Raw genomic sequence first — 18,345 nt, forward strand, 5'->3', positions numbered from 1 at the left:
ATACATTCCCATCTAGTTTTGCTAAATGGAATTCTTTCCTTTGGGCTGGTTTCATTCCCTACCTGTAGCTCTACTTGGTAGCTATCCCACAACTCTGGTTTCTCCAACACAACCTGGGATTCATTTTCATAGCTTTACGCCCTGTCCTGTCCAGGTCTCCATTGACTCCCTAACCACAACCGGGTCTTGTATCTTTCCTTAACTAAGGAGGAAGATTTTCCAGCCCCTTACCTCTGTATCCTTCATGAGTTTGAAGCCAGAACCAGTCAGCTAAGGCTAGCTAGTTCTTCTGCTTTCTTGGGATAGAACTACATTCACAACAACTTTTAATTGGTTTGTTAGTACTCTCCTCTGCTGCATAAGCTTCCATTTAATTCTTTAGGCATTTTCATTTCACAAATTGCAGGATTAGCTGGATGGGGTCTTGCAATAAGAATACCATGTCCTTTATTCCATTTCTTGTCTTTTTCCATACAAACCAAAGCTCCAACATTAAATTTCCTGGTGCTTTTTGTCTCCTTAAACTTTGTATTTTGTATTACTTCTTGTCCTGTTTGCTCTTTTTAATGATAGATCTACATAAGAGTGACCACTAATTACCACACGATAGAGTTAAAGTTAGGCTGTCTTTAAATTTCCTTTGCCAATGAAATTATTCCAAAAACTCTTTAAATTAGCCTCAGGCAGATTCTTACGAAAAGGCAGAAAGGAGACGTATTCTGTGTCAAAATGTTGCAAGAATGGTCTCTAATTCATTTGCTAAGATTGGTTCCTCTGAAACCTCTTAAGCTGGGCCTTCACATTCCACATATCTCTACACACTGTGCTCTTCTGTGCTCCTACTGGGATGGCCCATTAAGCCCCATTTACGCTATGCAATGGTTTTTCTAGTCTCTAGTCCCAAAGTCTTCAACAGTACACTCAGGCCTGTCACAACAGTATGACAGTCCTTAGTACTACATTCTCTCTTCTAGTTCTTTTTCTATTGCTATGAAAAGACACCACGACCCAGGCAACTTAGAAAAGAAAACATTTAATGGGAGCCTTGCTTATTGTTTCAGTTCGTGAGTCCTTGTTGGTGACAAGCATGGCAAAAGGCAGGCAACGGTGACACTGTGGGTCACCATCATTCCAACAACCACAGCCTCACCATCTGAGGTGAAGAGTCATGTATTTTGCATGTCACTGGAAAAAGTCTGACACGCAACAAATTGCCAGGGGAAATTTCAACTTCAAGAAGAACTCTCTAAATACTGAATTGCCTCCAGCATTCAACACAGCACAGGTAAGCATGGCTTATATTGCTATAAGATGAAACAAATACAGCATAAAAGAGGAAGAATAAATAATTGAGTTTCTCCACTGAGTTCTTTAATCTTAAGCTATGCCTTAGAATTCTATCTGAAGAAATGAAGCCATTAGTTGTAACACTAATGTCACTGTTTGACGGCCTTTTTTTATTCTGAGTCTTTGAAGATGTGCGCATTAGCAAGGCTGCAAAGCAAAACCTCTCAAAAGATGAGACAGGCTTGTGTGTAGCTTCAGTATTTACAGGTATTGGATAAAACTGGCATCTTGTATTTGATTTAAGGTTGTTCTGTTTTTTCCATAAATGTCTCTAGTGACCCACAAAATTTCTTCCTTAGTGGAAGAGACAGAAGCTTAACTCAAGAACTAAGAAATGAAAATAAATACCCTAAATAGAAATTACTTGTGGGCAAATGGATGCATAATATGTCACAATTAAGCTTCTGAAGAATAACAAACAAAATAAAACTGCCTCTAATAAGGACCTCCTCATATGCTGCTCAGAGATTTGAGACAGAGAAACAGGAGAAGGAGGGAAAGGAAAAGAGAAAGAGGAAGAAGAGTTGAAAGGATAGAAAAAGATGCAGAGGTAAGGGGAGGAGGGGTTGAAAGTAGATTCAATGAAGCTAAAAATACTGTTAACTCAAAAGCAGTCAAGAATGATTAGTTTCCAGATACCATCTGCAGATTTTAGGGATAAAATGGGCTTGAGTCTTCAAGGTGGAATCATCACTCAGATGTTGACTGTGCTTCCCGATCTGTTATTGCCTATATGCATTTGGTAAACCGTAAGGAGGTACCTGACAAGTTTCACACCGCTACCTTGCAATTATTACTTAACACAGACTAGAATCCATCATTTCTTATATCAGACTGTGACCTTATTATGAACTAATTACATCACTGTCATTTACTTCTCACAGCATCCTTGTCTGTACAGATGAAATCTTCAAATATCTTTTTACTGCAAAGTTACGGGCTGTTGGATACATGTAATTTTATTAAGAATATTTGTGTTAAATTAATTATATATTTTCTCATGTGTATTATTTCTGGCCCTTTCTGGATTGTTCATTAGATCCTCTTGGGCAAAAATCTTTTTATTGACTAATCCTACATCCCAAGGCTGTCTATTCAATTGTGTAGTCTAGATAAACTTCTAAGTATGGTGATCTTTTTAACTGATCTACCTTTTTTCCATCCTTGTCCTCATACAATGTAGACTATGCAAGGTTGTGGGAGGAGATATTTAAAACCAGAAATCAGATCTTGTCACTCAAAAGTTTTTGAGGTTTCTCTTGTGTCAGATAAAAGTAAAGACATTTCAATGACATGTAAAACCTCACATGAACTACTGTCTTTATTTCATCCAGATTGAGGCCACTGTCACCCTCCAAGCATAGCAAGTAGGTCCCTGCCTTGATTATAATATTCCTGCTCCTGGAAAACTTTTATTTAAGTTGCCACATGGTTCTTTCTATTACTGATTTAGATCTCGATTCACAAGTGTCCTCTGAATATATTCTCCTACTCACCCTTCCTAGAGCCTCTCATGTCTTCTCCAAACACCCACAGGCTATTTTATATATTCTGAAGATGGTAAAATCTCTAATCCCTCAGAGATATTGGCATACAGAATCTAGCCTTCAATAACGACAGTGTATAGTCAGCACTCAAGAAAATGATTCTCTATATACTTAAATTATGTGCAATGAAAAAGGCAGCTTTATACAGGGGTTACCGTGGTATAGATTGTGCCGTTCTTCATGGAACTCAGAACTGGCTTGAAATATGGGGAAATTCTGAGTGACAGAAATCAATAGGGAAATAAATATCAAATTAATAAAGTCATAAAATTCTTCCCATCAGATAACATGAATGGATTACATTTTATTAAAATGAAGTATCATTTTATACTTATTTGACTATCCATTTTTCTGTCTTCTAATTCACAGTTGCAGAGGTGCTTAAGAATTAATGCCATCCTCATAATAGGCATATTGTATGTGAGGAATATTTTGCAATGTTGCATAATTCATATTATTCTAATTAATGTAATTGCATATAATGTAGTTTCAGATGTAATATACAAGGAACATGGGGCATCATACTTTGGTTCTTGTTACAATGTTGTTTTAAAATGCAGTAAAATTATTATATAAGTGATTTGTGACATAGGTTATGATAAAAAGAAATAGATTTTATGTGCTCATGATACAGATCTCTAATCCCAACTGCCGAGGATGATCATGAAAATGGTTGTATATTCAAGGCTTGCCTGGGATGAAAAGTGGTTTTATAGTTAACCTGACTCACTTAGGTTTTAATAGCAGAAAGTTTCAAACACAGAGTGAAATGGGAATGGAAAAAAAATGTTGGCCAATTGTTTAACCAAATGAAGGGCACAAGATACAGTTATATGGAAACGGATCATCTTGCAATCCCAGAAGAAAAATCAACTAGATAGTAGAACACTGGTGACATGGAAGGAAAGGGGACATATACTTTCAGTTAAAGGATCAATTGGGATCATTCTTACTAAGATTGCTGTTTTATAAGTTGCCTTATAATTGCTGGGAAGCTTCTCCAAGTCATTTGTCATAATAAAACTACACTTTATCAACTTGTGATTTATTCTCTTGCTCTTTACTGAAATATTGATGCCACCCACAGCACAAATATTTTAATGAGAAACTTTTCATTTTATTTATTCTTAATTGCTATAGACTGGTACATGCTTGTGGGATATAATATGAGAATTTGACTTACGTATATCTTGTTTAATGATCAAAATCAAGGCAATTAGCACTTGATTTCTTTATTCATTTACCATTAATATGTTGAATAAAATATGTAGAAAAAACATATTTTAAAAATCTATGTGTAACTATGATCAATGGAAAAGAGGCCCAAAGTCATAAAATTGAGAGAGGGGGGAGTGTGGTATTTTAGAGGGATTGGAAGGAAGAAAGGGGAAAGATATAAATAGTTTTTTAAAAAAATAATGAATATTATTTTTAATCAAAAAATTGATATTGCCACCCTTAGATAGATGAGCTATTCAGTGAAGTAGCTATCAAGTCACTCCTGGTCCTGTAAGTCTCCACAAGAAGCTTATTGGTTCAGCAGGCTTGAGACCAGCAGAATTACCTTTTGTATATCATCTCTGCCTTATGTCTTTCTACGAAATAGCAAACACACATATGCACACACACTATATATATTATATATAATACCATTATATATACATAATTATTGGGTTACATATTTGAGTAAGCTTGCACCTTACCACTATAGCACAAGCCTGTCATCACAGTTGTTGGGAGGATAAGGCAGGAGTGGATCACATGCTAAAGTCAGCATAAACTGCACAGTGAATTCAAGGGCACCGTGCAGCACAGCATTTGTAAATAGTTTACGGGAATTGGTTTTCAATTTCGTGAACTGTATTGTCATAATAGAACCTTTTGCTAGTTCCATATTGCTTTTTCAAAACTAAGGTGTTTCCTTGTCTTGGTGCTTTCAAATATTTTCCCTCCTTCTTTTCAAATTTTAATAAGTTTCCAGCATGTTTCGAGTTGGACACCCCTTCTCTACATTTGTTTTAGGAAGACATGTAAGCGTTTGTTCACTGACCTATTTTTTTCTCTAATATACCAGAAATCTTTATTCTGAAAGACTAGCTGATTAGTAGTTTCATTTACTCTGATCTTCTGCCTCTAATAGAAGGATTTATTAAATATTAAATATATAAAATACTTATTAAATATAATTTATACCTCTGAAGCTTTACTCCAGATCTAAAAACATCAGTGTCCATTGACCATGCATAGAGACTCTGTACTCATGAGGCAAAACAAACCTTTCACTTCTCTTGTTCTGTTTTTGAAGTGTTTGTCACAGTTACACACTCTGAGTAACAAACACTCACCATCACTCAGAACAAGGCCATCTTTACAGCATAAAGCCTGTGTCACCACAGACAATGCATTTAGCTACATGGTTCAGGGCTACACATCCCCATCCCTGTGAACATGAGAACAAAACTATATTTCTCATTTCCATAACAGAAAAAAAGTTGTTCTACCTATAACACACTCTATCCCTACTTCTGTCTCTGCTGCTCCTCTCGCAAACTTCTTCCCTTCCTCATCTTCAACCCCATACTCTTTTCTCCTGCTTAGTTTATTGAGCACACATTCCAACACGTATTTTTCTTCCTTTTTGCTCTGTAGGAGAAGGTCAACTGATAAGTGCCCCTTTAGTCTGTGACACTAGATACATCGTAGAACTATTTCACCATGCTCTGTCTTATAAAGACTTCAGTAGTACTTCCTAACCTGAGAAAAGTATACATGTATCCTTGAGTGCCCTGGGAGAAAGCCTAGATAAAGGGAATTTATGAAGAAGGGCTCTACTTATTTTTGTAATCCTTTTGTGTAGCCAAAAATTCATTTAAATGTAAATTCTACTTCCTATTATTGGTTGGTATCTCCTTGGAATTTGATGTTAGTCATTAACAGTATGCTATAGAAAAACAATCTAAGCAAACAATTTGCAAGCCTGCCAAACTTATCTTTAAAATTGTGTTGCCAAGTAAACACATGAATTCTGCTGTGGGCGGGACTGGTGTCTGAGGTGCCCCCGTGTAGCTTTCAGGGACAATGCTGCAAATGTCCCCTTGAAATGGCGCAGCTTGTGCCACCGTGTCCCTGAAGAGGCTGTGTATTCTTTGCTGTGCCAAAAGAAAACAATTCTTTTTGTAATTATATTTGTCTAGGTTGACTATGTTCCTCTTGTTAAAAAAAATGTTTTTAAGTTTATATATTTGAATTTCACTTTGAAAAGTCTGCTTTTATTTCTTCAGCGTGAGGGATATAGGTATGTGAACATTCGTTAAGGCAGTTCTTAGATGATGAAGTAAAGCTGTGATAGCTTCAGGAACGATAATGGGCTCATTTGTCATCTTGCCTGATAAGACAATGGATGAGATTGGGCCACCGAGTCTGGCAGGGAAGACCCTGAACTTCCCTGGACACAGCGATCGTAAGCCTCTGGTCATTTGTACATTCTTGATGGCTAGGCCCACACTTACTTCTAGCATCTTTCCTTTGGATCGTTCTTCCCATCTATACATAGCCACATATCCCTACTTAGATGACAGATCATAAACAGGCATGTACTTTTTGAGTTTTCTGGAGACAGAATTGCTCTTTTTCTATAATGTGTGTGCTTGTGTGCGCCCATGCCATCAATTTGCAGGTGCTTAAAGAGGTCCAAAAAGTGTGTTAGATCCTCTGTAGCTGAGCTTACAAGCAGTTGTGAATCATCCAGTATGGGTATTGGGAACTGAACTTGGATCCTCTTAAAGAGCAGCAAAAGCTTTAACCACTGAACCATCTCCCAAGCACATGGGTTTGCCCTCTAATGGGAGACATTGGGCTTTCTATCCCAGAATTTTCTTTTCTTAAGTGCAGGCATGATCCTGGGTCTGAAACAGGCACTAGCTACCATGAAAAATGGAGCATAAGAGAGAAATCACAGTGCTAAGCACTTGACATGTTTGTGTTCTTGACATATTAGCAGCAGGATCCTTCATGTAGATACTATATGATAGGAGAAATGCAAATCCCCCTTCCATCCAAGCACCCTGGAATTTATATTATTTATATTTATTATACACTCATGAAAAGTTATTGAAAGGTACCTTGGATCAAAGCTGAAAACAGGAATGCTAGGGTTTTGTTCTGGAAAAAGACCACCAATTCTATCTCTCTAGGTTTTGTGGCTCCTAATTCTAGAGAGAACAGCAAATCACATTTGCATTATTTTCAATGCTGGAGAAGCTCGTCTCCAGTACAGAGGCTCAGTCCAAGAAGGAAAAGAATTATCCTGTTGGCTATGTAAGAATGAGTCTATGGTTTTGTACACAGCCCTACAGAGAAATAAGGAGTTCTTTTTTGTGTTTGATTGTTTGTTTGTACATTTCTATGATTTTAATTCTCTCTTTGTCTTCCCTTACTATCCTTGTCCCTATAGTAAAACATTTCTGGATATCATGTCCAGGGTTAGACAATGGGGAATAAGAAAACATTAATTTGGAGTTATAAAGGAGGACACATCTGTTTTCTTTTGGTCTATCATTCTCCAGCATATTACTGAGGTGCCAGTATGGTAGAAATCTCATATGAAGCAAAAGTTCATGTGTATGTAGGAGAGTTCACATGATAATATTCTTGGGTCATATTTCTGTTCCTATGTATCAGAACATTCTTAGGAACACTCAAAAACTCCTGGAGACACACAGAGATGTGTTGACTGAGGTTTAAAATACAATTGACAGAGTACAAAACATTGTCCCACAGCAGAGATGTGCTCAGCAGCGAAAGGAAACCCAATCTACACTCTTTACACATTTGCTTGTCATAGGAATATGACTCAACTTTAACACAAACCACTGGAGAGTTCAGAAAGCACTTGTGTAATTTGTTTGTGTTTAAATTAACTATTTCACCTACTTGTAAACATTAGCATGCCTAACTTTCATTTTTATTATTATATGTAATCTGGTATTTTTTAGCATATCTATCACAAAGGAAAGAATATCTTAATTAAAGACTGCTGGTGTACTAAATCCAATATTTTTCCAGTTGAGCAAAGATGTCTAGAATGGCTAATGTAGCCTTTCTTAATGTACATTCTTATGTACCATAATAGAGCCCCTGATGCCCTGGTCATGTAGTTATTTACTCATTTCAAGACATTTTAGGATTAAAAATGGTTTTATGATTTTTAAGGTACTTTTAATTTTAGTTTTTTTATTTTTAAGTTATTTATTTTTCATTTTAAGCTATCTTCCATTTTCCTCACACACCAAGACTCTTTTGAAGACAGTATGAGTATTTCTGACTGTCTTGCTTTATTTTGTTGCTATACTCAAGTCAAATAAAGTAAGGATATTCATAGTATGTTTTGGGGTTTTTGACAAGGAATGGAAAGAAGCAGAAGTAGCCCCACTAAAATATGTATTTATATCATTAAGGACGAGGGTGATGACTCAGTAAAGGGTTAGCAGAGCCAGCGTGGTGAATATAACAGGAAAGTTTTTGTGGTGTGTGTGTGTGGCATTAGTCTGGATGATCATGTTTTCTGATACGCTGCATCTCTCCTCATTCCTCATTCTCATTCACTTCCTCTCTCTCTAAATTTTTATGGGATTATAGATATTTCTACCAAATTGAGTTAGTCACAAAGTTCAGTGAAATAAGCAATCTGCAGGGCATTACTGTGGGCAGTAGAATGTCCTATACATACTGGTTTAATAGTTATGATTCTTCATGACAACTTCTTTCAAGACTTCTAGAGGATAAGTTTTTGCATGCATGTGTGTCGTTCTTTGAAGGCAATGGCCCCATGGGAAAGTTTCCTGTTGCTACAGGAATGTGAGGAGGACAACTGGAATTTAGAAGTTGGAGTAGGAAAAGGTGCAGTACTTTCCTTTAAAAATCTACTTACTATTGATGTTGCAAATGATTTCTCGCTAGTCTGTGCACTCACTGTGCAACCACAGGTTGATTTTAGAATTACTTTACTACATTTTAATTTTTTTCCTGTATTCCCAACTAGAATAGTAACTTCTTGAACTTCTATTAAATGTTAAAACCTGTGTTCAAAGAGGCTATCAACTGTTGCAAATTCCTTAACAGGTGATTAGCTACAACAGAAATTTCTATGTGAATTTTGCTTGTCACTTGTCTGTGTGATGTGCCCATCCTCTGGTATTGTGTTCTTTTGGGTCTACTAGTCCTCTAGGTATCAGCATCATGAAGCAACACTGTGAGAATCAGTACACTTGTTAGCTTCACTGTCTTAATGCTGGAACCCGCATCTCAAATGTGCCTCTTCAAGACCAAACATTGAAAAGGGCAATCTATAAAAGAAAATAATAATCTCCTTTCCCACATAAAACCTTTTCACGTAAGTATAAAACAGAGAGAAAGAAGAATACTGTATGCATAGAGGAACTACTAAGGAGGACTAGGCAGAGAGCTTCCCCACTAGGCTCGTGATGTCAGTATTAGATCCCACGGGATATAGAAAAAAGCAGGACTGCTTACCTTGACAACTTTACAGCAGACATCCAGAAGGAACTGCAGTCTGGCCTGCTGCTTCCACGTAATCACTTCACAGTAATCTGATGGGCATTTCTAAAAGATGCCAGCTATAATTACAGGAACATTTACAGGAAAGTGCTGCTGAATCTGTTAGGCTGTGTCTAATCTTTTACAAATGGACACAGTGAGTATAGCAATTAAGACTAGATTCAAGTAGCTGAAGTCATTGGGCTGTAGTTCTAATAAATGGAGGAGTTTTATGAGAATGTAGGGGCAGTAAGATAGTCCAAAGGCAAACAAGTAATAAGAACTGGGAAAACCGGAAAGAAAACTAGAAAGATGTCAGTCAGGTGACTAATTTTGCTTTGTCCCTGAATCCATTGCTCAAAATCTCAGCTATAGAGAACTATAGATAGCAGTTTAGTTTATAATATTTTTACATTATATATATATATTTTTATACATTTTCCAGTATGAGAATGCATTGCATATGTTAGGATAAGATAAATTACAACTGAGCATGAAATGTAATTTTGGTTTTGATACAAAAATCAGGAAAAAAAGGGTTTATGTAAGAACGACATGGTCTCAGATAAAATTATGAACTCTGCTCAGAGACAGCATTCATTATTATTACCATGGCCTACATGGCTGCAGATATGCAGGAAACACACTTGGGTCCCTTCAGAAGTTAAAATAGCAGATTGTGATTATTGAAAAATCAATGTACTTCATGAATTTGATTTTTCCCTGAAGGCCTAATTGAAAAAAAAATACAGCCATTTTCAGTGCCGTTTTTTGAGGTGTCTGATAGTTCCATAGTTTCATTCTTTTTTATTTGATGAACAAGTTGTTTTCACTTTCTAATTTTACCAATGCTAGAGGATCCTTGGGATATTTAATTTTTATATATGAAATGGATGCTGTATTATTTTAAAAATGATACTAGGCTATTCCTTTATAAAGGCAAGCAGTTTACCATTTTATAAACTCAAATAAAAATACTGTAGAATGTCATTCAACAATCCGGCCCCCTGAATAACACTTCTACTTTACACTACTTTAAGAAAAAAGTCTGATAGTTTTAGATTATTAAAATTGGTATTTGAAGAACAGAAAAAGTTAATATTTACTTCTCTAAATCTTTCAAACTCATAAAATTGTTTATAATGCCTTAAATGATACAGTCTAAAGTATTCCCGCTATAAAGGAATTTAGGGTTTACCAATAAAGCGTTTGGCCTCTTGGATCATGGCAGCTTTCCAAAGGCAGTAACATTCTGATTAGACAGACTATTTAGTAAGATTAATGTTTAATTGCATAAGATTTTAAGTATCTGCTATGTATTCTATAATAGAAAGCTGAGCTAATTGCTTCACTTCCTTGGCAGCTTGCATATTATTTTCTGGAACCATTAAAGCTAGTTCTGGGATTAGTGAAATTGTGGGCCATAGAGAAGAATCTACTACTTTGCTAGCTTATAAGAAGTTTTTATTACATTCTAAATCTTATTCTTACACCCACATTGAAGTATAACTACGATTTTTCACCCAATAATCTTCTCTTTATAGCAAATGGAGACCACCACAGAAAAACCACAACTGGGCATACTGAAGCAATCAACAGATAAATGAGGAGATCAACTCTAATTTATACATCCATATTACAGGTCTGTTTTTAGGGTTTAGGGAGTATCAGGGAAGAAGAGGCAGAAAGATGGTAAGAACCAGATTACTAAGATGTGTACTATGAAATAATCTCTGCTAAAAATGGCTGCATCGACAAGACCAGAATAATATAAATATCATTTGGACATGCCAACATTAGAGGGGGAGTTTTCATGAGGTTCCACTCCTCACCAAAGAACTATGGGCAAGTACTGAAAATTAAACATACAGCAAAGAAAATCAGCCCACAAATCACATCCCAGAAAACCTAGGCAACAATGAGGACCCTAAGAGAGACATACATAGATCTAATCTACTTGGGAAGTAGAAAAAGACAAAATCTCATGAGTAAATTAGGAACATGGGGACCTTGGGAGAGGGTTGAGGGGAGGGGAGAGGCAGGGAGGGGAGTAAAGAAAAGTGAAGAGCTCAATAAAAATCAATAAAAAATCTCTCTTAAAAATTAAGTTACTCAAACACACACACACACACACACACACAAAGAAACAGAAAAAAAGAAAAGTAACTCTTCACCAAAGAACTACGGACAAGAAAGAATTGCTTTTAATATTTATTCATTATGTATACAATATTTTGTCTGCATTTATGCCTGAAGGCCAGAAGAGGGCACCAGACCTCATTATAGACGGTTGTGATTTACCCTGTAGTTGCTGGGAATTGAACTCAGGACCTTTGGAAGAGCAGGCAATGCTCTTAACCTCTAAGCCATCTCTCCAGCCCACAAGAAAAAAAAGTTAATCCCACCCAGGAAGGAACTCTTTATTGACTATCCAATGCAGAATTCTCAGCTTTGAAATTATATATATACAACAAAAGATTCAGCACGTTCTATTTGAATATATTTGTGTATCTGTGTAAGTGCGTGCAGGCACACACACACACACACACACCACATAATGAAACAAAATGATGCTATTCGTGTGTGAGTGGAGCAAACGGAAGGAGTTTCAGTGAGAGTGAGCGGGGTGAGCTGAAAGAAGAAAATGGAGGAGAAAGTGATGTAATTTTATTTCAATTTTTAAAAGTTGAGCTAGTGTGACATTGTTTACTGATCTAAATGTGATAGGACCTGAGAGAAAGGAGTCAACAAAGGAGGCTGACAAAAGTCTCAGGCAGTAGCCAACTTTATTGAGAGCCTTAGACAATTGTAGCTCTGAACCCTCATATAAGAGGAGTCACATGAGGAAAGTGGACAGTGACAAGGGCAGGTCACGTGTGGCAGACAAGTGGACATGGCAAAAATATGTCTTTCCATTGAGGCGTGTAAACAATTAACTATAGCCAGTTATAGGGAATAATCTAACGTAAACTCCCTCCTATATGCTATACCCAAGAGGGGCACAAAAGCATAATCTAAGAACAATTCTGTTTTTGAAGATAATGAGGTCACAAGACTCTTGTAAAGATAAGACTTCTTCCAGTTTTCTGATAATCACTTAGAACCTTCTTCATATGACTCCATTCTTGGACAGTCTTAAGATATGGCATGTATGTAAATTTCCTCATAACCTGTCCAATGAATTCTGAATTCAAAAATTGGACATTATAAATATATATATATATACATATATATATATATCAACGAATTCAAAAGACAATGAATTAAAAAATTTGAAAAATAAAGGATCATTTTGTTCTGAGTGAATCATAGCAGAGAATAAAAGTATGAAAGTATCAATAATAATTACTAATATTACAGTGTTCTTCTCTTTAAAGTTTGTTTTTACACATAAGGAACCAACTTAACAGATTCTTCAGAGTAAGCAGTATCTTTCCACCTCATATCCTACAGGTAGAGTTTGATGTCAAAGCCTGTATCTTCTGAATTTTTTTCAGTTTTGTATTGCTCTCTTTTTCTTTCTTCTGCTGTATGTGGTTGTAAAGAACTCTATGGTGGAGAAAGAGCATCAGACTGAGCATCATGGAGCGGAGATTTCAGAGTGAAGACAAGCTCAGTTTGAGGACGGAGGTGGTATGTGTGTTAAATGAAGACAAACCGTGGAAAGGAAAAGGCAATGACACTAAGTTGCTTTGAAGATTTATGAAATGTTAAACTAGTAAGTGGTTTTCACCCCACATCTATATAACATGCGTGTGCCTGAGTGTGAAAGTCTAGGGATACTAAAATTTACAGCCTTAGGAAATTCTAAATTCTTAAGGCTTTTTAAACACTTAGCACTAAGAACACCACAAAGACAATAGTTATTGAAACAATAAAATATCTTCTTTTCATCCACCCTTTTCTTCCTTCATTCAGAAGGGAGTACTTATTCACAGTTATCTGTAGGTACGGCAGAGAGGAATGACTGATATCCCACAGATGTGGCAGCCACTTATAGAGTATCTTTAGTTTGCGGAGTGAAATTTTATACTCAAACTAGTAAATGAGCAAAGCAGCCAATCTTAAATAGATGGGTAGATGTCTTCTGCAAGACCTTTTTGCATGAAGCAGTTAAGTTTAACTGAAATAAACAGTGAGAAGAAACTCAAACTGAAGATGTACAGGATTAGCTTGGGCAAAACAAGAGTAAAATGTATTTTTCCCTTTGCTCTGTTTCCACAATGGATTTGCGAGGCTCCTCTGACACGTCTACTGCAACTAAAAACTGTGATGCTCACAGAGCTTTGTCTTCTCCCTAAAGCACTTCAGTACTCCAATCCTGGATTTTTCAAGAGTAAACTGTGAAGAATCAAAGAAAAAGGCAAAAAAAAAATTTCATTATTTTTAAAACCTGGTGAGGTGGCTCATGCCTGCAGTCCTATCACGAGAGGCTTGAAACAGGCAGGTGTCATTAATTTGAGTTTGGGTTGAATAATGAGCCTCATGCCTGACAGGGTAACATAGCAAGACCTTCACTCAAGAAAAGGAAGGAAGGAAGGAAGGAAGGAAGGAAGGGAGGGAGGGAGGGAGGGAGGGAGGGAGGGAGGGAGGGAGGGAAGGAGAGAAAAAGGAAAGGAATTTATTAATACATTTAAAATACCCATTTAAAAGACACAAAGAACACATTTACACACAGAGACAGATGAACGGGGAGAGAAGAGAGAGAGAGAAAGAGAGAGAGAATATGCCTGAACTATAGCTACAGATAGTAATTTTCACTTAAAACACCTTGTGTTTTTTACTTCAAATTGCAAAAGAGGTTAATTATGTGTGAAACATAATTTTCTCTATGCTATTGTATTATTATCACACATAACTATTATTTTTAAGGGTTCTTTTGGGAATTTTGGAAATATTATGAAGTTCTTTTTCCCATCTTTTATGGTAAAATTTTAATTCTATAAAACCAACTAGGCTAAACCCTACTTCTTTTGAATGTAAAATACAAATCACCTAATATAAGAAATTCCAAAATTGGTTTAAAAGCGTTTCTAAACAATAGAATAGTAGTGATAGAAATAAAGGCTTTTAATATCCATTCTTACATTTAGACACATCTAGTTGTATGGAATTATCACTTTTTATATTTCAAAGACAGCAGAAATCATTTGATCAAATTTTTAAATTTTGCAAGTGAATGCCACTCTGTTTTTTTAAGATCTCTGTGTGCTTTTTCCCATTGTGTGTGTGCATGTGTGTGTGTTCTTCCCCCATTGTGTGGGTGCACGTGTATGTTCTTCCCCCATTGTGTGTGTATGAGTGTGTATTCTTACCCTATTATGTGTGTGTGCACACACACACAAACACACACAAAGACATACTGAGTGTTGTGAAGCACATTTAGATGCTTTCCTTTTAGGGAAATATGCTGTTCCCTTAAATATCATAAATATATTTCCTTAAATATAATATCTTAGAAGTTCTGCCTGAAACAACAGGCAGAATTCAAGCTCTAGTACAACTTTATTTTCTTCATTTTGTACTTTTAAATATTTATTCTGTTTCCCAACCAATCACATAGATGGCTGGGGAATAGGAGTGGACAGGGCAGCGTCACTGTTTTGGCTTATCAGGAAATGACAACTAACAATGGAAATACAAATTCTTGCTGGGCTGAACCAACACCACCTAGGGAACTCTGGTGTAGGAGAGCGAGATCACCTGACTCTCCACATTGGCTCATGCATGTCTCTACTGCACAGCTCCCTGGGACGATAGTCAAGTTGAAGAGTGGTTTTCTTCACTGAAATCTCGCTTTCTAGCCAAGGAACATCAGGGTAGCCACCAGTTTTCCTATCAATTTACCTTAATAAACTGAATCTAGCTTCTAAATCAATTGTTCTCAAATTGTGGGTCATGACCCCTTTGGGGTCTAAGGGCATTTTTTGCAGGGGTAGCATATCAGATATCCTGTATATCGGATATTTATATTGCAATTCATAACAATAGCAAAATCACAGTTATGAAGTAGCAACAAAAATAATATTATGTTTGGGGGTTACCACAACATGAGGTGTATTAAAGGCTCACAGCATAAAGAAGGTTGAGAACCACTGTTCTAAATAATCATGAAGAGCCTAGAAAATGTAGCTTGACCAACAATAAAATATATACATGAAATACTATTCTCCTTAAATTGATCAGCACAGTGGGCTTTTGAAAAGCCTGTGCAATTAATATTATTTACCTGAAGGCTTAATGACCTTTGGGTACCTTATGAAGAATCCATGGACACAGAAAAAGGCGATTACTTTGTATAACCAAATAGAAGTTTTTAGGCGTATGAAAGACTTCATTCCCCTCAACAGCTATACACCCACAAAAATGCTTGCAACTTTGTATACTGCTAAGCATGATAGAAGATAAGCTGCGGGAGAACATTGAAAAATTATACTGGCTTTGTGGGAGCCTAAGCAGTTTGGATGCTCACCTTACTAGACCTGGATGGAGGTGGGTGGTCCTTGGACCTCCCACAGGGCAGGGACCCTGATTGATCTTTGGGCTGACTAGGGAGGGGGACATTTTTGGGGAAGGGAGAGGGAAATTGGAGGCAGTGGTGGGGAAGAGACAGAAATCTTCAATAAATAAATAAATTAATTAATTAAAAAAAAAGAAAAAATATTTTCTGGGAGCAGAAAAAGAAAAAGAGTCTCATATTTTTTGTATTAGCATTGAGTTTGCTTACCACTTGAACATACAACATGTAGTCTACTTCATCTCTAGATTACCCAAAGCTAATATACCCCTTTGCTGTTTAAATAAGTTTTAATAAAGTTAATTATCCTGACAAAATTTAAAAATTATTAAGAAATATGGCTGACTTAGCATAATTTTTCCTATGTAAATTAGGCCTCCTCAACAAGTTGCTTCTTTGGATAAAGAAATGTTTGTATTGCTATTATTACATTATGTTTCCAAGACATTATAGCTTGTGACCGCACCCATTTCAATGCCTCGAATCATCCACTCACACATTTACTATTTGGTAAAACTCTTAACACAAAACATAAACCATTCAAATACTTATCATGTTCCTGAGATAGAAAATGGCTGTCTATGAAGTTACTTTTTATACAAGAATATTTTGGTGACATGAGAAGTAGAAATATATGGATGGAATTTTCCATAAAATAGTGTTCAGAGTAGTAAACAGATCATATTTTTGCTAAAAAGGGTATATCAAGCAATTGCCAAAGACATACCCAACTTTTTTCATCTTTATTTATTCTCTATTAAAGATAATAAAACAAATACAAATCATTGAAAAATTAAGGTCACAAATTAGTCTGGAAAAAAAAAATAGCATAGCAAGTAACATCAAAATCCAGAACAAGCAGCCATGGCCTGGGTGCAGAGTCAAATTTCTCCAGATGAGCATTAAACTGAAGTGAATTATGGGCTCCCCTCTGACTCATCCTCTTGGAATGCACCATTTAAAAAAAATGTGAAAGACTAATTGTTACACGGTTTAAATATGAAGGCCCATGCAGTATTTCTCTTGGGACACATTCTATGAGAACAATAGCTGTGGATAGTCTACGGCTCTCAGGATATCCTCTTATTGTAGGTTCCTACCGTGTAAACTTTGGGATAAATAAAATGAAATAAAGCCATTGTACTTAGAGAGTTGCCCATTTTCTCTTCACTTCAGAATAGGTCTTTTAAACCTTATCTCAATAAATCTTTCCTGAACTGACTTTTTTTTCTTGAAGACACAATAAATCACTCACATCCATGTTTCCTACTTATTATTCAAAGGACCCCATCAACTTGACATTTTAGTGTTTTTAATTCAAGTAATCCAGGGTTTAACTTTTTAATTTACTTAGAATTCAATAACTTTCAACTTTTGTTTTATCAAAACAATACTGTCCTCAATGTAAGTAGTAGACACTGTGTGTATTTCAGGGTTCTTTCACTGTTCTGACAAATGCAAAAAAAGTAAACAAAAATAAACTAATATGGACTTGAAGAAGATGACACTCTATCGTCATCCTAGAAGAGCATCCAGAGACTTAAACAAGGGAAGAAACACTTCCCAGCACGAACAACATTTGAGTCCTGTTTTTCAACGGGAAGTTTGTAATTTGATGCACTGATTTAACTGCAGTAGAAATGAATACACCATATAAGACTGAATTACATAGAAAAAGAGATGTAGTTTTTTCCTAGTTGTTTTTGGGTGAGGGAGAGCTGAGTTTTGATATTAAATGGACTCATAAGAAGATGTGTCAAGACCCAAAGTCCACTATCCAAAAAGGGAACTGAAAATCAGATATTCCAAGTGGAACAATGGGAATTCTCCTAGGAGGATTAAGAAGGAACTCTTCTGGAAGAGATAATCATATGTGAATGCCCACAGATATGAAGATCTGTTCAATTATCAAAACTGAAAGAGGTTTAGAAAAATTAAAAGAAGAGTTGTATGAAATCCACTTGGGAAACAGTGAGATTTAGCTGGTTATTACTTAAAACCAGAGCTAAACCCAAGGAGGGTAAAATGAAGGAATATAAAGGATTTTGAGCGATAACAAGAAATGTGAGTCTCCTTTTAAGACCAACAATTTAGTAACAAAATGGTTGTGTGCAACAAAACACATTAGAGGAACAGCTCTGATTATATTTTATGATGGCAAAAGGAACAGCGGTAGTGATTACAGGATGCGTGCAGTGATTCGGAGGGCAGCGTTAAGATGAAAAAAATTAAGAGGGTACAGATAAGTGGAGTCATAGCATAGAGGTAAGGAGGAATGAGTTTGAGGTTTGGCTATGGGGAGGAGGGGAGATGGAAGCGTGAGCAATGCTTGCCAAACATAACCTGGAGCAACAGGGTACCGTGCAGCCTCTTAACTAG

The sequence above is a fragment of the Alexandromys fortis genome, unplaced genomic scaffold (assembly GCF_014885135.2).
Source record: "Alexandromys fortis isolate MF-2015 unplaced genomic scaffold, M_Fortis_MF-2015_v1.1 scaffold_24, whole genome shotgun sequence".
Lineage (NCBI taxonomy): Eukaryota > Metazoa > Chordata > Mammalia > Rodentia > Cricetidae > Alexandromys > Alexandromys fortis.